This window comes from Pantherophis guttatus, chromosome 1 (assembly GCF_059756535.1).
Source record: "Pantherophis guttatus breed Tessera chromosome 1, ASM5975653v1, whole genome shotgun sequence".
Taxonomy (NCBI): Eukaryota; Metazoa; Chordata; class Lepidosauria; order Squamata; family Colubridae; genus Pantherophis; species Pantherophis guttatus.
Window position 1 is genome coordinate 335,066,852 of NC_142063.1, and position 23,179 is coordinate 335,090,030.

General features: G+C 43.5%; 1 protein-coding gene and 1 long non-coding RNA gene across 3 annotated transcripts in view; both read right to left on the bottom strand.

Moving 5' to 3' along the window:
- The window catches only part of CALN1 (calneuron 1), a 423,249-nt gene extending 418,640 nt beyond the window's left edge, over nt 1-4,609 (bottom strand). Inside the window, exon 1 of one of the 2 annotated variants that reach the window (XM_034420798.2) lies at nt 4,500-4,609. The gene's annotated coding sequence lies outside the window, so the exon portion shown is untranslated. The remainder of the gene's footprint in view (nt 1-4,499) is intronic. The other variant, XM_034420802.3, reaches the window with a different exon arrangement.
- A 4,497-nt stretch (nt 4,610-9,106) lies between these two features.
- The window catches only part of LOC117667735 (uncharacterized), a 31,961-nt gene continuing 17,888 nt past the window's right edge, over nt 9,107-23,179 (bottom strand). Inside the window, exon 2 of the long non-coding RNA XR_009622965.1 lies at nt 9,107-9,397. This is a non-coding gene — a long non-coding RNA (uncharacterized LOC117667735). The remainder of the gene's footprint in view (nt 9,398-23,179) is intronic.

Consider the following 23,179-nt stretch of genomic DNA (forward strand, 5'->3'; position numbering starts at 1 on the left):
ATCAGACAGAATCAAAACTGTCGCCTGTCTCATTGACAGCTGACAGAGAAGTGGCTTCTCCTTCCCTCCCTGCACAATCCTCCTGAGCTATCTCTAACTTCCTTAACTTTGGGCGAGATCAAATTGGCCCTTCGGCAAAAGGATCCTCTAGAGACCCAGCGAGAGTTTCATCGTAACCTCTTCCCAGCCTGGCAAATGAGGTGCTTAAATAAAGATGTTTTAATAAAAGGCTGGTATTATAATCAGATTATATGGTACTGTGCAGAGTGCAGTTTCCATCTCTACCTGCGAGAGAAAAGGATGGTAATCAGTTCCCTTTTCTTTCTTGCGACTGGACATTTCATTAAGGTGACCAGATTTTAACATTGGTAAAGAGGGACATTGTGGGCGTGGCTTATTTTATGGGCGTGGCTAGCTGGTCATGTGACCGGGTGGGCGTGGCTAGCTGGTCATGTGACCGGGTGGGTGTGGCTAGCTGGTCATGTGACCGGGTGGCCATGGCTATGTGTATAGGGTAAGGTGAACAGATTTTAACATTGGTAAGAAGGACACCATTGTGGGCGTGACTTATTGTGTAGGCGTGGCTTGGAGGCCATGTGACTGGGTGGGCGTGGCTAGCTGGTCATGTGACCGGGTGGCCATGGCTATGTGTATAGGGACTACTCAGAGGGCTGAAAAGTCATTTCTGACAGGTCCTCACACTTTTGACTGGTCCTCACACTTATGACCATCCTCACATTTATGCCCATGCAGTATTCTTAACAACCATGTCACTCATTTCACAACTGCTTCTCTTCACCATGGTGACAAGATAGGGCAAAAACGTAAAATGTGAGGACAGTCGTAAGTTTGAGGATGGTCAAAAGTGTGAGGACCAGTCAAAAATAACTTTTTCAGCCCTCTGAGTAGTCCATATGCACAAAAGGACTAACCAGAGGGCTGAAAAAAGTCATTTCTGACAGGTCCTCGCACTTTTGACTGGTCCTCACACTTATGACCATCCTCACATTTATGCCCATGCAGCATTCTTAACAACCATGTCACTCATTTCACAACTGCTTCTCTTCACCATGATGACAAGATAGGGCAAAAATGTAAAATGTGAGGACAGTCATAAGTTCGAGGACTGGTCAAAAGTGTGAGGACCAGTCAAAAATAACTTTTTCAGCCCTCTGAGTAGTCCATATGCATTAAAGGATACAGCAATAGAGAGGGATGAAGGAATGGAAATTAGAGTAGGAGTGAGGGTAAGAGAGGGAGGAAGAGAGGAGGAGAAGGAGAAAGGAAGAGGAAGTAGGGAGGAGAAAAAGAGGGTGGGGGGAGGAGAAAGTAAGAAGGAAAGAAAAGAGAGTGGTGGTAGGTTTGAGGAGAAAGATTGCTGTACAATAAAAAAGATGAAAGGGAAGAAAGCCAACCCCAAGCAAATATAAAGATATTAAGATTAAGAATGAATTGTTAAACTTTAAAGAATAAAAGAGAACAAATATGAATAAATAGCAATAATTAAAAACACACATACAAACATACAATGTATTTTCTTTGAACAGAATATTTGGCTGGTTCACAAATTTAAACAGCGTTTAGTCATTTCATTTAAATTTACAATTTCTATATTTCCTTTTTGCCATATTTATTCCTCATCTATTTTTTTAAAAAAACAATATTACCCTTCATCCTCATCTCTAATCTTAATCAAATTCAATTTTTCCCTTCTATTCTATATTATACCCCTTCCCATTGTCATCTATTTTTATATCCATCCTCACATTGGTTAATTATGTAATTATGTAATACAGTTGTTTAATACAAATTCAACATTTTAATATAAATCAATTAGTTATATAACTATCTTTTTTGTATATTAATCAATATGAACATGAATATTCCAATTATTTCCATGCAATCCAATTTCTTACAAATCAATTAATTATATTTACCAATAATAATAAACCAAATAATTTCCCCCATATATTCCTCCAAACCACAACTTAACCATTTCTGCTTTCAACACAATATACAATTATTAATAGTATCTCAATTATTACAATTCCCTAGTTAAATAGAGCTTTTTTTCTTTTGTGTTTTAAAATCTTGAACTCTCCTCTTTTGCCCAAAATTTCCCATTGTTTGCAGTTTTGTACCTACCTTTTTTGGTGAGGAAAAAGAAAAAGAAAAAGAAAGAAATCTCTCTCTGCCTCATTTTGTCACGTTGCAGCTTTACTTTCGCTTTCGCCTTTGTTTTTTTCAGCATAGCTAGGGGGAAAAAAATCTGCTCCAGGAACTTTTTGCAGCTTTTTGCAGCTTTTTGCAGCTAATTAACCTAGCGGAAGCTGTTAACAGGGGCTGTTTTTTCTATTTTTTTTTAACACTGATCAGCTGTAGGTCGGCCCTTTGAAGCCCCGCGGCAAGAGTTTAAACAGTTTTTTTTCCCTCTAGCCATAAGCGGGGATTCAGGAGGCAGCCGGGACTCAGGAGGCAGAATGAAAAATTGGGACTTTTTAAAAACGCCGCGGGACACGGGACAAATTGCTCAAAAGCGGGACTGTCCCGCCAAAAGCGGGACGTCTGGTCACCTTACATTTCATATGTTTATGGAACGTCTTGGTCCTCCAGGTCATGGTTGTCCCAAAGGTGCTTTTTTTTTCAAAAATCAACTGAACTTTCCTTGGGTTTTTTTTTCTTCCTTGAAGACATTTCCCTTCTCATCCAAGAAGCTTCTTTAGTTCTGACTGAACGGTGGGGAATGGAAGGATTTATGGAATGGAAGGACTGCAAGGAATATAAATCCTTCCATTTCCCATCGTTCAGTCAGAACTGAAGAAGCTTCTTGGATGAGAAGCGGAAGGTCTTCAAGGAGGAAAAAAACCCAAAAGAAGTACAGTTGTCTTTTGGAAAAAAAAGCACTTTTGGGCAGAGGTGAAATCCAATTTTATTTTACTACCGGTTCTGTGGGAGTGGCAGGGGAAGGATACTGCAAAATCTCCATTCCCACCCCACTCCAGGGGAAGGATATTACAAAATCCCAATCCCCATTCCCACCCCACTCCAGGGGAAGGATATTTACAAAATCCCCATTCCCACCCCACTCTGGGGCCAGCCAGAGGTGGTATTCGCCAGTTCTCCGAACTACTCAAAATTTCCGCTACCAGTTCTGCAGAACCTGTCAGAACCTGCTGGATTTCACCCCTGCTTTTGGGATGGACATTCCATAGCACCACCATGGCTCTTGAATGTGGGGTTCAACACATGCATTATGCAGGTGCTAAAGGGACTCTTCCATTGGTACAGGTGTTTAAACCAGCACCTTCTGTCTCAGATCTTGCTTAATTTTGCTTAATTTTTTAACCTAGTTTCTCTTTCCTTGGAAACAAAATCCAACCAGATTAACATCAGACCAACAATCGTGTAAACAATACCCCAATCAAGGAATGGCCAAACAAGCCAACAGTAAACAATAAGCAACTAGAATATATACTGAGAGCAAGCCCCATTCCTTTCTAACACCGACAATGCTACCTAGTTTGGGTAATGAAAGTCAGAATAGAGCTGGGAGGAATCTTGGAAGCAGGGGTGAAATTCAGCAGGTTCTGACCAGTTCTGGAGAACCAGTAGCAGAAATTTTGAGTAGTTCGGAGAACCGACAAATACCACCTCTGGCTGGCCCCAGAGTGGGGTGGGAATGGGGATTTTGCAATATCCTTTCCCCAGGAGTGGGATGGGAATGGGGATTTTGCAGTATCCTTCCCCTGGAGTGGGGTGGGAATGGGGATTTTGCAGTATCCTTCCCCTGGAGTGGAATGGGAATGGGGATTTTGCAGTATCCTTCCCCTGGAGTGGGGTGGGAATGGGGATTTTGCAGTATCCTTCCCCTGGAGTGGAATGGGAATGGGGATTTTGCAGTATCCTTCCCCTGGAGTGGGGTGGGAATGGGGATTTTGCAAAATCCTTCCCCCAGGAGTGGGGAGGAAATGGGGATTTTGCAGTATCCTTCCCCTGGAGTGGGGTGGGAATGGGGATTTTGCAATATCCTTCTCCCAGGAGTGGGGAGGAAATGGAGATTTTGCAGTATCTTCTCCTGCCATGCCCAGCAAGCCACGCCCAGCAAGTCACACCACGCCACGCCCACAGAACCAGTAGTAAAAAACAAATTGAATTCCACCACTGCTTGGAAGTCAACTAGTTCAGTCCTCTGCTCAAGCAGGAGACCTTATATCAGTTCAGTTCAGTCCAGTCTTTTCTTAAAAACCTCCATTGTTGGAGCACCCACAATTTCTGGTGGCAAGCCGTTCCTCTGGTTAATCGTTCTCACTGAAATGTCTGCAAGAAAACGACCAAGCTCGGAGAACACCCAGGACCCCATATCTCAACCCTGAACTGCAAATACTCTCTTTTATTAAAATCCAACCGATCAATCCATCTACCCAAGCAAATATTCCTAATTGCCTCCTCCGTTGACTCCCTCTTCTGCCCTCATGGGATCCATAGCACTTCTTCCTTACCTTTAAGTTTCCTCTGCCATCAACCGGACCCTCGTCCCTCTATCACATCCATCACCTTGTCACCTCCGCTTCTCTCTGGAGCCCGAAATGCCAGGAAACCCTGCATCTTACACAATGGCTTCCTGCAGGGATAACAGCTGTCACTTATGTTACGGAACAAGCTTAAAGAAAGCCATAGCTCTAAATGTATTCCGTAATTCTATAAGAGCAAATTTTGAGGAGAAACCTCTAAAGGTTTAAAACTCTTCTTCTTCTTTTTTTTTTTAGAGAAGTCTACGATCACAAGAATCTTCGAATGATAGATGGTTTGATATTTTTATTATGGGTTTTTCTTTCTTTCTTTCCTTCTATTTTTTGTATTATAGAATAGTGGTCCCCAATCTTCCTGGCTTGGCAGACCGACAAGGAGGGGTGAGGGGACAGGGGATAGTTCTGTGTGAGATGAAGGCCACAGCCCAGGGACTGGGGACCTTTGTTATAGAGCAGGGGTGTCAAAGTCAATTTCATTGAGGCCCACATCAGGGTTGTGTTTGACCTCGGGAGGCTTGGGGGTATGGCATGGCCAGGGGGCATAGCCAGGGTGGGCATGGCCAGCTCAACCTTACTCATCGAGGCTCCGTTTTCGGCCGTGACAGCCTCCTGCAGCCCCCTGCCAGTGTAAACGGAGCTTGGGGAGGCCATCGCAGCTGAAAACGGAGCCCGAGTGGGCCACGTGTGGCCTTCTCGAGCTTTTTTTTTTCTGGCACAGAGCTGCAGGAGGCCTCCATGGCCAAAAACGGAGCCCAGGAGGACCAGAGCTCCGTTTTCACTGGCAGAGGCACCACGGGTCAGTCCTTTGCTGTTTCCAGGGTGGGCCCGCGGGCCAGATCTAAGTACCCCGCAGGCCGGATCCAGCCCACAGGCCTTGAGTTTGACACCCTTGTTATAGAGTACCAGAAACCTTTTGGGATTATAACAGTGTCAAAGTATAGTGAGTGAAAAAGAAATATAGGGGATGACAAGGGGAACATTTCAGATAGTTCTTTTCCCATCTTTTAGATATTTGGTTCATCCGTTTCACTGTCATGAGATATGAGGGCCTTAGGAAGATCTGGAAGGATTTGTGGGGAGAGGTAGAGGGGCAGATTTCAGGAATCAGGTATAATCATGGCTCCCGCTAAAGAGCAAGTGGCAGTTATGGCTAGAAAGGCCTTTGTACCTGCACCCACTGCAGGTAGTCCTTGATTTATGACCACAATTGAGATTAGAAGTTGTTGTGACGGCCCCAGAGGCTGATTTATCTTCGCATGCTGATTCGGAGGATGATATGGAAGAGGAGAAAGCTGTCACGAGCTATGTGCCGGAGGGGCCGTCTTCACTGGTGAGTCAGCAAGAACTGACAGTTGCTGACGTGCCTATGGACCCCAGCCAAATTGAGGTGGAAACAGAGGCCGGTAACGACGAGGGGGAGCCCCTATTGGATGCAAGAGAGAGATGTAGGAGATGTTGTAGAGAACAGCTATTGCCATGTCCCAAGAGGTGTGGTCAGGAGACGTAGGGCCACACCCTACAAAGTATAAAAGCAGTGTGACTGGGCTGGAAAGGCATGGTGAACAATTTATTGGTGTTTTGGATGCAGTGGAGTTACAACTGTTAGTTTGGAGTTTTTGACAAGAGTCTGCATTCCTGCATTAGCCTGCTGGCCATGTGCCAAGACCTTTGGAACATTGCCCGGTAACTATTGGACTGAAATACGCTTTGGAAGAGAACTATTTATTAAAGGGCCAGCTTCAGTCTCTCTAGCCTGCGTTTGTTACTGCCGGGCTATTTGAGCCTCTGTAAGGCCACTCGTGGGAGGGGACAGAACAGAAGTTCTGTTTCTAAGCAAGGTGATCCCCTTCTGCAGCCTTCTGACAAGCAAAGTCAATAGGGAAACCAGATTCACTTTGCAACCGGGTTACTAAATTAACAGCTGCAGTGACTCACTTAACAACCGTGGCAAGGAAGGTCGTAAAATGAGGCAAAGCTCCCTTAACGACTCTTCTCACTTAGCAACAGAAATGTTGGGCTCAATTGTGGTAAGTCAATACACAGGTAGTGTATTTATATAGCTTTTATGCTTTTATTTCTATTTGTACACTGCCCAGAGTTGCTCTGTGAGGGAGATCGACAGTTTCTAAATGTGATACACACACACACACACACACATACACATACACATACACATACACATACACATACACATACACATACACATGTTATATAAATCAGGTTAAACCTGATATTTGTCCATGTCACATGTATTAGCATTTTACAGCTGGGAGATGAAGCAGCAGGGAAGAAAAACAAAGACAACTCCTAACAGGTTATGCCACCTCTCACCATCAATCTCTCTAGAAGGATGTGACAAATCAGTGACATGGCATATGACAAAACCAAAAGAAATGTTAAAGTATGGGAAGCAATTACTAGGTCGTTTTACTTATTTAGCTACCTGTCTCACTAGCTCTGGTGGCCCATAACCAATTTAAGAACAACAGGAACAGTAAAAAAAGAAAAATACAACCATGTACAGCTATCTTAAAAGCAGGATTAAACATTCAATAAAGCATAATTGCATTCAGCCAGTGAATATAAATCATCCAGCCATTTAATATAGCCGTTGTTAAGGCCCACGGCTGATGCCAGTCATGCAGCATGGTGGCACAGTCAAGACTTCAGGGTTGGAGAAAAAGGAATTGTACTGGCACCAAATTGCTTGTACCTATAACAGGGTAAAATAACAAAGTAGAGCTGAAAAGGACCTTGAAGTCCCTGTCAAGTTAAATGTCTAACCCATTCTCACCACAACCCGTCACAGTCCTGCAAGGGTTAACATAACCACATATCCCATCATTCCCACAATCCCACCTTACCTCTAACTCCTCCCCCTGGGTATAAGAGGTCTCACCATGAGGCCATCCAGCAGTTCCAGATGTGTACCTGCAAGAGAAGGACAAAAGGTCAGTTGCTGTTAGATGAATGGGCGTAGGAACAATCCAGGCCTGCAATAAAAGAATTCCTAGAAGATATTACTCTGTCTTGTGAGTTATTGGGTTAGATCCATCACTATATCAGTCCCTTCTTCAAATCCAACCCTCTGCTCAGGCAGGAATACCCCATTCCATTCTGGACAAATAGCTATTCTGTCTTTTCTTCTTGAAAACCACCTGTGATGGAGCACCCACAACTTCCAGAAACAAGTCATTCCATTAATTAATTCTTCTCAGCCTCAGGAAATTTCTCCTTACTTCTAGGTTAGATTGCTTTCAATCAGAATAGAGCTGGAAGGTACCTTGGAGGTACCTTCTAGTCCAACCATCTGCTCAAGCAGGAGACCCTATACAATTTGAGACAAGCAGCTGTCCAGTCTCTTCTTAAAAACGTTCAGGGATGAAGCGCCCACAACTTCTGGAGGCAAGCTGTTCCATAGGTTGATTGTCCTCGCTGTTAGGAAGTTTCTCCTTAATTCCAGGTTGCTTCTCTCCTTGATTAGTTTCCATCCGTTGTTTGTTGTCTGCCCTTCGGGTGCTTTGGAAAATAAGTTGACCCCCCTCTTCTTTATGGCAACACTTTACATACTGGAACATTGCTATCAGAGATGGATTTCACATAATTTTATCACTGGTTCTCCGTGCACTGAAAATGTGTGCATGCACGCTCGCTTAATTTGCGCACGCACCTTCCGCACATGTGCGCAGCCTTCTGCGCATGTGCTTTGCTCATGTGCATAGCTTGCATGCATGCATGCGGCTTAGAAAACATGGCTAAATAGGACGGCATAGTGCCAGGGCTTGTGGGCAGGCCCACCTGCAGGTCGCCACTACCGGTTCTCCCGAACCGGCTGAATGCCACCACTGACTGCTATCATATCACCCCTAATCCTTCTTTTCTCTATAGTTATACCCAGTTCCTCCAATTGTTCTTCATATGTTTTAGTCTCCAGCCTTCTAATCATCCTAGTTGCTCTTCTTTGCACTTTTTCTAAAGTCTTAGCAACTTATTTATACTGTGGTGACCAAAACTGGATGCAGTATTCCAGACACGGTCTTACTATTAAAGATTCAATATTAAAGAGACCTTTCTTTCATGATCTTCCTATCCGTTACTTCTTGTCCTGCATTCAGGCGCTTCGAAGAATAGGTCGACCCCTTCTTCTAAATTTGGAAAGAATGAACTTCCAAAGAGCATGGACCATTATTTTTCTCTTGCTTTTCTGTATTTTGCTCAGGGGTGAGATTTAGCAGGTTCTGACAGGTTCTGGAGAACTGGTAGCGGAAATTTTGAGTAGTTCAGAGAACCGGCAAATACTACCTCTGGCTGACCCCAGAGTTGGGTGGGAATGGAGATTTTGCAGTATCCTTCCCCTGCCATGCCCACCAACCCACACCATGCCTACCAAGCAACACCCACAGAACCGGTAGTAAAAAAAATTGAATTCCACCACTGATTTTGCTTTATGCACTACACTGAGGCTGTGTGTGACACTTCTTACTCTGAACTGCAGAGAGTTTGGAACTACCTAACAGCATCAGCACTCTTAATTAATGTTTGTGGACAATACAATGATTGTAAATCGAACCCGTTACAGAGTTCTAGGGACATTTATTGGACCATAAGAAAGATGACTGAGCTGACCATTCTTGCAGTAGTCTCCATTTTTGTCTACAGACATACAGACACAGAGGAAGAGAAAGAGAGAAGGGAGGGAGAGAGACTGCATAGAAGTAGAACTGTACAATGTATCTAAGAAGCGGTTTCCTTTGCTGGTGCTTCAAGCAACATTCTTCAATGGTGTTTCATAAAATAGCTTCTAAAGAACAGAGCACAACTACCATGCTGATTCCCTTTACATCTCTTTCTTGGCTTCCTGGCACATCCTGCAGACAGATATGGAGAGAAAAATAGACAAGGGATGTGTCTGAATTGAAGTCAATTGTAGTTGCATCAAAAACGGAATAGTTTAAAAAACAGAGAGGTGTATTGAGGAGATTTACATTAAAACATCCCCTATATTACAGATCAAAGAATGACACATCAGGGAAACGGAATTTAAAAAAGGATCCCTTTTCGGTGAATTTGTATTGGCAGATATGGATGTTAAGGGGCTGTATATAAAATGCTTTATGGTAGGGAAAGTTGCAAATACAAACGTGGATTTTTTTAAAAAAAGAGATTTGTTGGAGTAGATGGAGTAGAATTATCTGCCCACTCCAAAAGATTTTGGGCAGCTGTCATATTAATAGGTGCAGAAAAAGGAATTGCACTGGCATCAAATTGCATTTGCCTATAACAGTGTTGGAAGAAAAATCTTGGTCCGGTTCCAAGACGGGAGAAAGGCGCTGAAAATAAAATGAAGGCAAGCCACATTTTGGAAAGGAGGTCTCTGTTTATTCAGTAACCAGAAACTTCGATGACAGCAGCATGTTTCTGGGATGGCTGACAAAATGGGGTTGAGAGTAGGTGGGTTTTTATATTCTTTGGGGCTTTGTGATTGAGTTGCCTGTTCCTATGTAAGAATGTGTCCTTTAATATTTTAATGGCTGTTACCAAATTCCTATTGGGTCATGTAGGGGTCATGGCTGGCTCTACAAGAAAATGGGAAATGCAAATCCTAGGTGTTTGTCTGAGCTAATCTTGTCAGCTTTGGTTTGCCTAATTGTGTTGCTTATTTGGAGTCTCTTTGCTTATGAATAGATTGGCCCAGTCATTCTGAATGGGTACAAAATCTCCATTCCTAAAGACTTCAGGTCTTCTGCTTGAGACTTTTTTTCCTGTAGCAGGAAGACTGGGGCTGTTTTCTGCCTTTTAAGCACATGTTTCCCCTCTTCTCCTTTAGGGGAAATATAATATTCTACCGCTTTTAATATTCTCCAAAATATTTCATTCTCGGGGAATGGGAGCTTCCCATAAGGGTAAAATAACAGCATAACACAGTTGGAAAGAACCTTGGAAATCTTCTAGTCCAACCCCCTGCTCAGGCAGGAAACTCTATACCCAGGGGTGAAATGCTCCCGGTTCGGACCGGCTCACCCAATCCGATAGCAATGGAGGTGGGTGGTTCGGAGAACCGGTAGCAAAAATCCTCGCCGCCCCCCCCCCCATGCCCAGCTGAGCCGCACAATCATTAGAGGCTTTTTTTTTTACTTTTAAAAGCATTTTGTCTACATCTTCGGCCGAAAAAATGCTTTTAAACGTTAAAAAAAAAAAGCCTCTGATGATCGTGCGGCTCATCAAAGGCATTTAAAAGAAAAATACCCTTGTTTATCTTTTGTTAGCCCTTGTTAAGCTATCCAGGGAGCCTGGATAGCTCAACAGACAGAGCTCTGTAATTTAACACCAGCTGTCTGCAATTAAAGTAAGATCGAATCTTGCCAGGCTCAAGGTTGATTCAGCCTTCCATCCTTTCTAAGGTAGGTAAATTGAGGACCTAGTTTGTGGGGGCAATAAGCTGACTTTGTATAAATATACAAAAAGTATGAAGGCTATTGCTTAACGCATTGTAAGCCTCCCTGAGTCTCCGGAGAAGGGCGGCATATAAATCAAATAAAAAATAAATAAATAAATAAAAAATGCTCTGACAATCCCTGCTGAGTTCCCTGATCATGGAACTCAGCTTGGATCCTCAGAACCTTTTGAAAACATTTTTTTACAACCTCTTAGCTGAAGAGGTTGTAGAAAAAATGGTTTTAAAAGTAAAAAAAAAAAAAAATTGGCCACGCCCACCCAGTCACATTACCCCCACCACCACCAAGCCACGCCCACAGAACTCGTAATAACAAATTTTAGATTTCACCCCTGTCTATACCATTTCAGATAAACAGTTATCCAATCTCTCCTTAAAAACTTTCAGTGTTGGAGTATCCAGAACTTCTGGAGGCAAGTCATTCCATGGATTAGTTGTTCTCATCAAGGACAATTGATTAGAGGTCCAACCTAGAACTAAGGAGAAATTTCTGACAGTTAGAACAATTAATCAGTAGAATGATTGGCCTCCAGAAGTTCTGGGTGCTCCAACACTGGAGGTCTTTAAGAACAGATTGGACAGCCATTTGTCTGAAATGGTATAGGGTTTCCTACTTGAGCATGGGGTTGGGTAAGAAGACCTGTAAGGTCCTTGTCAGAATATTGCCTGCTTATGATGCACCAGAGACTAGAAGGGGTTAAGTCTTTACAGATATCACATGTGACTATATCAGCCAATGAACTCTTTTATTGGACTCTTACCCAGAAACCACTTGGACATCTTCCCTGTTTTGGTCTCTCTCTCATCTATCTCTCAGCAAGACAACAAGTGAACTTATCTCTCCTCTCAACATCTGAGTCATACAGTTAGGATAAAAGCTGCAACAGGACACCCTGTTCATTATTGTATGCATGTATATATTTTGTAAATAATAAAACAACTTTTTGAACCTGAAGCTGTATTGACCAGATAACTTCCTCATAGAATCAAATGAGCACGATCATCAATATATATCTGACAAATGGTAGCAGACGATGAAAAATTATTGTCCTTTCCAACTCAGTTATTCTATTATATTTTAGAAACAGATAATCCTGAAGAAAAATCTATCTATGTGGTCACCAGGAGTTGAAAATGACTTGATGGTACATAGTCAATGAAAGAGAATATTCTAAGTGTGATCAGTTGAATGTCGTTATATTTTCTGTTTGGTTCTCCCCATCAACAATAGGTCAGTGATGGAAGGCATACATATGTGCTAGTTGTTCCCGACTCTAGGGGGCGGTGCCTATCTTTGTTTCAAACTTGAAGAGCCAGCGCTGTCCGAAGACGTCTCCGTGGTCATGTGTCTGGCATGACTCAGCATCAAAGGCGCATGGAACGCTGTTACCTTCCCGCCAAAGGTGGTCCCTATTTTTCTACTTGCGTTTTTTACATGCTTTCGAACTGCTAGGTTGGCAGAAGCTGGGACAAGTAACGGGAACTCACCCCATTACGCGGCACCAGGGGTTCGAACGGCTGAATTTCCGATCTTTCGATCGACAAGCTCAGCGTCTTAGCCATTGAGCCACCGCGTCACCTATCCCTTTCTTAAATCGTAAATTTACCTAGCTGTCACACTGCTAGCTGAACAGTTATCTTCAGGAGAAATGTCATGCCCTTGGAGTCAGACTCAGCTACCGTGAAGGCTGCTTCAGGCACTCCCTTGCCCCTCAGCCCATTTTGGCTATTCCTTTTTTTGATCTCTGCAGTTTGCTGAGCAAGCCACAAGATGCTGAATTCACCAGCAAAGCTTAAGAATGATTTGGTATCTCCAGGGCATGTTTAGCAGGGAGGGAATCTTAAATCTCACAATAACAGTTTTCTCTTGCTTGAAGCAAGCGGCTTCTCATTATGTGACTCTCGTCTGGAATCCAGTTATTTAGGAACCCAGCTTTTTAATTGACTAATACTTTGTCTGTCCCTTGACTTGGCTTCATAAATCTTCAGCCTGACCTTGGATTGTTTGACCTGGATTTCGCTGTCTTCCAGCTAAATTCTAATCTGCAAATAATTCCTGTTTTCCTGCTTCTGCCTTTTTTCTCTGCTATCTCCTGCTACCTTAACGTTGGGACTTGTAGCAAAAAGTCCTCCCTTTAACATTGTGTGTGCCTACGAACTGGGCCTGGCTCCTGAAGGGGTGCTAATCTAATTGGGCGGGCTTGGGTCAACCGGTAGCGGAAATTGTGGGTGGGCCTGCCCACCTGCCCCAGCTATATGCTGTCCTATTTAGGCACGTTTTTGAGGCCAGGCACATGCGTGGAAGCACATGTTGGAACCACAGGTTAGTTCTGTTCTTCAATAAACTTTCTTTCCAGTCAGCCTCCAGCGTCTTTCCCCAGCTTGGAACTGAACCAGATGGATTTTCCTTCCAACAATGGGATTTGGACTTAAGCAGAGGCTGAGCATCTATAAGATTTGAGTATCCTTGTGAATGTAGATTGGACAATTCTCGTGACAGCTCAATTTGTGTGTCAGTGTTCCGACGGATGCCCTAATTAAATCATGAGCCTCGAGTGAAGCTTCAAGAGAAATCCAGTTATTTATTAGGAGCTCCTTGTCAGCATGTACCCAAATGAAGCCAACTCTGACCCCAAGTAATTTACAGCCCTAATCATGACTCTGTTTTCCCCCTCCCTCCAGGGTGTGTCATCAATCACATTTGCCAATGGAGCAAATTTCGTGGGTTGTAGAGATCACTCCCCTCTGGCCACTGTAGGTAACCCTGGGATACAACCTTTAGAGAGAGATGTCTGGAAGGTGCTCCTGTCTTTGGCTGCCATGTTGCTTCATCAGTTTCCCATCCTCCTTACCTATGGCAACTTCGAGAGCAGGCCAGGGATGCTTTGCGAGTTAACATTGTGTGCCTGTGCATATAGCTTTTGCCATGAATTTTTAAAAGAGACCTTAATTCTCACTTGACTCTCAAAAGAGAAAATCCATTGTCTTGTGAACCTTGTTATTGATACAAACTATATTCCCTTTGCATTTTGACAGTATTTAATCAGTCTTCACCTGCTAAGCATATACAAATAGCCCTTGACTGATGATGATGATATAATTGAGCTTGGAATTATGGCCATATGTTACACTGGTTGTTAAGCAGGTCACCATGTCACTCTGTGATTTTATGATCTTTTATGTGGTGGTTGTTAAGTGAATCACCATGGTTAAGGGAACACCACAGGCCTTAAGTGAATTCATTGTCCACAATGGGCTTTTTTTTTTTGCTAAACATTAGAAGTAAATACCAGTTTCTGGCAAAAAATATATGTATGTAAATCACAGTTTTATATGACTGTGGGATGCTGCAAACAAGTATAAATGTAGTCAGGTTGCCAAGTGCCCAAAATACAATCACAGGGTTGGTGGTTTTGGCCAGCAGATCTACAATGGGAGATCCATCATAACTTCAAATGGTCACTAAGCAACTGGTTGTAACCAGTAGTGGAATTCAAGTAATTTAACAACTGGTTCTCTGCCCTAATGGTTTCTTCCAAGAACCAGTTTGCCAAACTGCACAGAAAGTTAACAACCGGTTCTCTCGAAGTGGTGCGAACTGGCTGAATCCCACCACTAGTTGTAACCAGAGGTGGGTTTCAAAGATTTTTATCACCGGTTCATCGCATGCACGCATGCTCACTTCGCGCATGCACCTTCCGTGCATGTGCCCGGTCTTCTGTGCATGTCTTTTGCTTCTGTGTGCACCTTCCACGCATGTGCCCAGCCTCAAAAACATGGCTAAAAAGGACAGCATAGCACCGGGACGAGTGGGTGGGCCACCTGTGATCTCCGCTACCGGTTCGCCCGAATCGGTACGAATCAGCTGAATACCATCACTGGTCATAACTCAAGGACTACCTATACCAGGGGTCAGCAACCTGTGGCTCTGGAGTCACATGTGGCTCTTTCACCCCTTTGCTGCATCTCCCTGTCACTCAAAATGAGTCACAACCGCCAATGTGTGACACCTGCCAGCACACGATTTATTGAGCTTTTCAACCCCCGGTAGGCCAACCATGGATAAATCCAAAAAAAGAAAAGTTTCAGAAGAAAACAGAACATTTAATTCAACTACATAGGCTAGTTTTGTGGCCGTTCAAGAAATAGTCAGGCACGGGAAGGGTTTTGTGGCTCCCGGTGTTTTCTTTTCTGTGGGAAATGGGTCCAAATGGCTCTTTGGAGTGTTTAAGGTTGCAGACCCCTGTTATAACTAAATCAACAAGAGGAGGAAGGGGATTAAGGCTGTAGACCATTACTAAAACCAGATTGAATCTCATTTACTACATTGAGTCTAGCGTGTGAGTAAACATGCTTTCTAAAACATGCTAATTAAGCCAAAATCCATTACAGGTAGTAATAGGCTGGAAAGGCTCTGGAGGCTGGGGAGAGCAAAAAACGGGCCTACTGTGCCATCCCATGCCAGGAGCGGGGGTGGGTGGGTGAGGGTCGCAGGTGCATGCACAGGGGCAGGGCGCATAAAATTATGGGTGTGGGCATGAACATGCGAGACAAACCCCACCCCCAGTCCTGACACGCAATGGCAAAAAGATTAGCCATCACTGACCTATACCTTTAAAATTGATATTAATTTATTCCATTCTAAGGAGGTCAGACAACTACTAGCCCCTCTTCCCTATGGGCAATTTTTTTCAGGGGGGAAAAAACCCTGAAATAAAAGCAGTTTTTGGATACATTAGGTAAATTATTGCCAATTCACCTTTCCAACAAGTAGATTTGATGTTCTTTTGTAAAGACAAATGACAAAAAAAAAAAAAGGAAGAAGTTGGATTTTCCAGAACAGGGTGACCACATTTTAGCTGAGTTTCTGTATCTGCAATGTGGATCTTTTAACCTTGATCAGCATAAAAGCTTTAAAGGCACTGCCAAGCTTCCAAAGGCTCATAGCTATTTGTGGGGAAATCATAATGATTTTATTGGAAATAGACCAACAAGCAATGCTACTCAGCAGCCAAGAAAAGCGTGAACGGTTACAGGGTGTTCAGATTACCCCGAGGAAAGAAATGTTTTAAGTGCAGAAAAAGGCTGCTCTGAGTTGAAGACAGCCCAGGAGCAAAACATTAGCATTGCATACAATACTAAAAGCATTATTTTTAGTTTTGTTGTCCTCCACTTTCATTCAAAAGCTTGGATAAAATGGCAATATCAGTAAATAGCTTGGCTGGTAGCCTACCGAGAGTCATGAAGAGTTTTGGTCACCACAATATAAAAAAAAAGATGTTGAGCTTTTAGAAAGAGTGCAGAGAAGAGCAACAAAGATGATTAAGGGAACTGGAAGCTAAAACATATGAAGAACGGTTGCAGGAATTGGGTATGTCTAGTTTAACTGAGCGGTGGCTCAGTGGCTAAGACGCTGAGCTTGTCGATCGAAAGGTCGGCCAGCAGTTCAGTGGTTCGAATCCCTAGTGCCGCATAACGGGGTGAGCTCCTGTTACTTGTCCCAGCTTCTGCCAACCTAGCAGTTCGAAAGCACGTAAAAAAATGCAAGTAGAAAAATAGGGACCACCTTTGATGGGAAGGGAACAGCATTCCGTGAGCCTTTTGTGTTGAGTCATGCTGGCCACATAACCACCAAGATATCTTCGGACAGCGCTGGCACTTCGGCTTTGAAACGGAGATGAGCACCGCCCCCTAGAGTCGGGAACAACTAGCACATATGTGCGAGGGGAACCTTTACCTTTAGTTTAACAAAAAAGAAGGACTAGGGTGACATGATAGCACTGTTCCAATACCTCAGGGGCTGCCACAAAGAAGAGGGAGTCAAGCTATTCTCCAAAGCACCTGAGGGCAGGACAAGAAGCAGTGGATGGAAACTAATCAAGGAGAGAAGCAACCGTTCCTGACAGCTAGAACAATTAATCAATGGAATGACTTGCCTCCAGATGTTGTGGGTGCTCCAACACTGGAGGTTTTTAAGACAAGATTGGATAACCATTTGTCTGAAATGATATTGGGTTTCCTGCCTGAGCAAGGGATTGGACTAGAAGATCTCCAAGGTCCCTTCTGATTGTTGTTGTAGAGTCAATAGCGCTACAATTTCCTGATAATCTCCTTTCCAAGTTCTATCTAGGTCAGCCCTGCTTAGATTTTCAAAATCTGCCATAATTGATTTCGGGTGACAACCTTCTGCTCTATACAAACAAAATAGAACTTTTGCAACAGATTCTCCAACCGGCAGTGTCCATTTAATAGGAATTTGGGTGGTTTTCAGAAGTGTTCCCTCAAGTTTAGCTTCTTCCTAATGCAGCACTTCCAAGTCTATTGTGCCTCGGTTGCTCCCAAATTAGCAGAAGGATCTCCAGCTACCAATTGACTATCTCTTTACCATTAGCTGATACTTTACCAACCAAGTGTTCCAGAGCATAAAACCATTTCAAAACAGCAGGTTTACAAACTGTTTCTGCCATCAATTTAGGGATGTGAAGCACAGATGGTGCACAGAGTGTTTCAATTTACCATCATCCTAGACTAGAAGAGTTCCAGACGTCATAGAGGAGCAATGCAGAATGGTAAATAACCATGCTGGAAAGCTGAACAAACTCAAGCTGTTTGTATAGCAAAGAAGGTGGTGAAGATCAAGGAGACATTTGAAGGCCTCTTTCCATGCTCTTTTCCAATGTACCCAGTTTCCATTGTTGAGATCACTGTTTCAGAGTGCGCACAGCTTTACTATGTGAGACAACCCAGGAGCAATAATAGCAAACAGAGGTTTATAATAAATAGTGGTTTTATCTACAAAAGAATATATGCTATACATACATGTACTATAGGCAGAGGTCAAACAAGCAGCAATTACAGCAGGGAAGCACACACAGAGAGTGAGAGACGCCCTAACAGGGCCTCTTCTTATCATATAGGCTCTTAAAGGGATAACAGCCAAAAACCTTGCTGACCCATTCCCATCATTACATCATTGCATCAGCTGGTCAGCTCTTAAATCACTACCCTGACACACTGAATATCAGGTTCTCCAGGACTTAAAAAAGAGCAGCCTTTGTCATCAGTAATAACCTATCAGTTTCCTGCAATTATAAAATTATTTTTTTTCCAGCTATCCATTGTCTTCTGAATGGATGCATGAAAATCACGTCACTCAACCCGACCTCTGAAAAAGTCCTTCCAAATGCTTTCAATCACTTGCCACATGTTTATTTATTTAACTCATGGCATATCATACACGAACTAGCAGTATATGTTAACACTTCATCCAGATTAGTAGAACACAATAAAATATAGATGTTAAAAAGATCTATGTTCAAATATCAATGTCTAGGTATCTAACCATTGAAGTGCAGCATTGCTTATATTAAAAACACCCAATACTGGATCGATATATGGCTTCAGCTTACAGCTGGTCACAGTGTGATCTACAGTCTGACATGGGACCCCGTAGTCACACTGAAGGGAGGATACTATGCCCTTTTTATACAAAATATCCCAGCAGACACCATGTGCAGTGCGAATAGAATTCAGGATTGTCTATTAAGCCAATGCAATCCTAAATTGCATTAACAGAGGGATACAATTAAGATCAGGTGAGGTACTAATACTACTTTATAAAGACCACACCTAGAATACTGCATCCAGTTTTGGTCGCAACACTATAAAAAAGATGTTGAGACTCTAGAAAGAGTGCAGAGAAGAGCAACCAGGATGATTAGGGGACTGGAGGCTAAAACTTATGAAGAACGGTTACATGAACTGGGCATGGCTAGTCTAGTAAAGAGAAGGACCAGGGGTGACATGATAATAGTCTTCCAATATTTGAGGGGCTGCCACAGAGAGGAGAAGGTCAAGCTATTTTCCAAGGCACCTGAAGGCCAGACAAGGAATAATGGATGGAAACTGAACAAGGAGAGATTCAACCAGAGGTGGGTTTCAGTAGGTTCTGACCAGTTCTGGAGAACCGGTAGCGGAAATTTTGAGTAGTTCGGAGAACGTGTAAATATCACCTCTGACTGGCCCCACCCCAGGGGTGGGTTCTACTTACCTTTACTACCGGTTCGCAATGGAGCCGCGCATGTGCTCTTTCTTTGCACGTGCGCACTCTTCTGCACATGCGCAGAAGCATTCTGATGATGTTGGGGTCGGTGGGCGGAGCCTCCTGCCGGTTTTACTCCTGGATCTATAGAACCTGTCCAAACTGGGGCAACCCACCATTGCCCCCATCTATTCGCTGCCTCCCGAGTCCCATGTTGTGGCTCCGTCCTCCGAGCCTATCTTATCGGAGGAAGAAGGCTCCGAACATGAAGGAGAGGAGACGGCCAGGCCTCCCTCTCCAGGACCCTCCTCTCTGGCAATGCCTCAGGTGTCTTCCGAAGGAGAAGAGATTGGCCAGGAGCCAGGTGTTTCCGAGCCGTTGGATAGTGACGAAGAAACATTGTGGTTGGACCCACGTCAGCGTCGGAGAGACAAGCGTGAGCAGCAGAAAAAGAGACATGCCAGAGATTAAGCTGAGTCACTGGACCACACCCACAGGCTATAAAAGGGAGTGTGGTGGCCATTCGGATTCTGTGACTGACAAAGCTAATCTCTGGCGAGGCACTTGCACCTTCGGACACAACATCTATTTGCCGTCGATTTAATTACCAACTGGACTATTCAAACTGTGTGTATTTCTGTCTGTGTTATCGGACTAAAAGCTCTTGGCAGGCAGCCATGGAGTTGCTGCCAAGTTCCTTATCACTGACGTTGTGTGTTTGAAGAGTTTATTTAACCCTCGGCTGGCTGGTTGGGTGTGTGCATGGTACGGGGACAGAACATCCCAGCTGATCAGGAGGAAATGTGGATTTTGCAGTAACCTTCCCCTGGATTGGGGAGGGAATGGAGATTTTACAGTATCCTTCCCCTGCCACGCCCGCCATGCCAAACCCACAGAACCGGTAGTAAAAAAAAATGAAACTGACCACTGGATTCAACTTGGAAATAAGGAGAAATTTTCTGACAGTGAGAACAGAAGTTGCCTTTGTAAGTTGTGGGAACTTCATCACTGAAGGCTTTCAAGAAGAGATTGGACTGCCATTTGTTGGAAATGGTGTAGGGTCTCCCGCTTGGGCAGGGAGTTGAACTAGATGACCTACAAGGTCCCTTCCAACTTTGTTAATCTAATCTAATCTAATCTAATCTAATCTAATCTAATCTAATCTAATCTAATCTAATCCTAGTGGACCACCATTTAAGTATAAGCCAGCAGGTGTGCTGCAGCTGCAAAAAATGCAGTCCTAGAATGCATCAAGAAAGGGATACTATCAAGGTTATGAGAAGTGATAATACTGCTTTTCACTGGACTAGTAAACCCACACTTGGAATACTGCATTCAATTCTGGCCACCACAATATAAAAAAAGATGCTGAGAGCAGTGCTGGGTTGCTACCGGTTCGCCCTGGATCGGGCGAACCGGTAGCGGCGGTGGTGGGAGGCTCCACCCACCCACCCGAATGCTTCTGCGCATGCACATGCACAAGCGAACCAATAGCAAACTAAATTGAAACCCACTACTAGCCGAGTCCCTAAAACGAATGCAGAGGAGAGCAACTAAGATTATGAGTGTTTTGCAGGATAAATTCCACGAGGAACAGTTAAGGGAATTAGGCATGTCTAGCCTAACCAAGAGAAGAATTAGGGGTGACATGATAGCAGTCTTCCTGTACTTAAGGGGCTGCAACAGAAAAGAGGGGGTTGACTTATTAACCAAAGCTCCATTGGAGCAAGCGGCAATGGATGGAAACTTGCTAAAGAGAAATCCTATCTGGAACTAAGGAGGAACTTCCTGATAGTGAGAAAAATTAATCAATGGGACAGTTTACTTCCCCAAGTTGTGTTTGCATCATTGCTGGAAGAAAGGATTAGACAACCCTTTGTCTGGAATGATGTAAGGTCTCCTGCCATGTACAGGTAGTTGGGTTGAAAGACCTGCAAAGTCCCTTCCAGCCCTGTGATTCTATAAATCTATGATTCTTGATTAAGACTCTTTGTATTGTAGGAAGTTATCTTTATCTCTTTCTTTATCTTTATTTGATTTGTATATTGCCCTACTCCCGAAGGACTCAGGGCGGTGAACAGCTAAACAGTAAAATACATAAATACAAAATTTAAAAAACAGGATAAAATCGAATTAAACAATTTGGCCCAGACAAATTAAAACACCCCAATCATTTAAAAACAGATTAAAATTTGCATATTAAAAAGAAGAGGGGAAAAGATTAGGCCAGGCCCGCCTGGTGGAATAAAAAAGTCTTCAAAGCGCGGCGGAAGGTGCGCAGATCCGGGATCCTCCGTATCTCCGGGGGGAGCTCATTCCAGATAGTAGGTGCCCCCACAGAGAAGGTTCTCCCCCTAGAGGCCGCCAGTCAACATTGTTTGGCTGACGGCACCCGGAGGAGCCCCTCTTTATGAGAGTGTACCGGCCGGTGGGAGGCTATTGGTGGTAGTAGGCAGTCCCGTAGGTAACCAGGTCCTGAGCCATGGAGAGCTCTAAAGGTGGTAACCAAAACCTTGAAGCGCACCCGGAAGACCACCGGGAACCACCCATCTCCTAGAAAAAGGAAATATTTTAGGAAATATTAAAAGGGCAGAATATTTCCCCTAAAAGGGAGTCAGAAACTCAGGGGGGCTTCCCACCTTTGTTAATCGGCCATTAAGGCCTAAGCTGGTCCATTCTACATAACAAAGATCTACCTCCTTCAGGCAGAGCCATTTAATTGCTCTTCATTGCATCACCCAACAAGATTCAACCAAACTTAGCACACAGACAACCTACAAAGCTAGCCATGACCTCTGACAGCAACCTATCAGGATACTCTTCCTTTGCCCCAGGAAGTTCAAAGCCAGAGAGGTTATAAAAACCAGGGACTCTCAGCATCTTTTCTCTTTTTTCTGCCCAGGATCTCAAGCCATGTGAACCTGTTCATCAATAAACCTTCTTTCCAAGCAACTTCCATGTTTCCAGTGTCCTTCTCCTCACTTGAAGCTGAACCCAGATGGACATTTCTTCCAACAGTATGTAGGACCCCTAGAACAGGGGTGAAATTCAGCAGGTTCTGACAGGTTCTAGAGAACCGGTTGCGGAAATTTTGAGTAATTCGGAGAGCCAGCAAATACCACCTCTGGATGGCCCCAGAGAGGGGTGGGAATGGAGATTTTGCAATATCCTTCCTCCAGGAGTGGGGAGTGGGAATGGGGATTTTGCAGTATCCTTCCCTTGGTGTGGGGTGGGAATGGGGATTTTGCAGTATGCTTCCCCTGCCATGCCCACCAATTTGAATTTCACAGCTGCCCTAGAAGGGTTTCTCTTTTGGCCTGCAGCTGAGCTTGGCAGAAACTATTAAAATTCAGATTTGGATGTCTTTTGCTACTGATTGATTTCTGCTGTAACACTTTACAATTGTTTTTCTTTTTCCATTGGCCTTGGGCAAACAGGTGCCTGTTACTCCATTGGGCCTGCCATAGTTAACTCTGGCCTTCTTTTGGCTCCCGTCTCCACCGACCAGATGTCATTTCATCCAAGCAAGATAACACTATCCCTTTGCAAGACGTTTGTGATCCTATTAACCACTGGGATCTTGTGGTTGATGAAACACTAGTTGTCTTCTTGACAAGCCACCGAGATGTCAAGATTAAGTCCCAGGGCTTAATCTAGGATGGTTTAAGAAAGGAATTGATGTCTTTTTGAAGCCAACAGTAGCTGTTGACACCAGGTTCATTGTAATGTGAAAATAGAATAGGGAATTGGAGAAAAGATAGCATTTGCTACTAATTGCCTGACATTGCTGGAAATCAAAGTCAGAAATAAATTCATTGTGCAGGGCAACTGACATGCCGTTTCTATTTTAAATTACACTAAGAAAGGTCCATTTGCAATTACGAGATAAAGTGTCACATCCAGCCCAAGGTTTATTTTTAAAAATTATATCGGTATTTCAGAATAAAAATGACTGAACAGAAATGGAAACATCTCAGGTTAGAACAAAAGGAGAAATAAAACAGAAGAAATAGGAAATTGTGCCATAAAAACCTAGATCGAAAAGAGCAATAAATCTCACAAGTGATCACAGAAATAATTTATTTTACTTTTTTTATTTGTTTGTAAACCACCTTTATTATTTTCCCAAATAACTCAAGCAGGTGAACATATCCA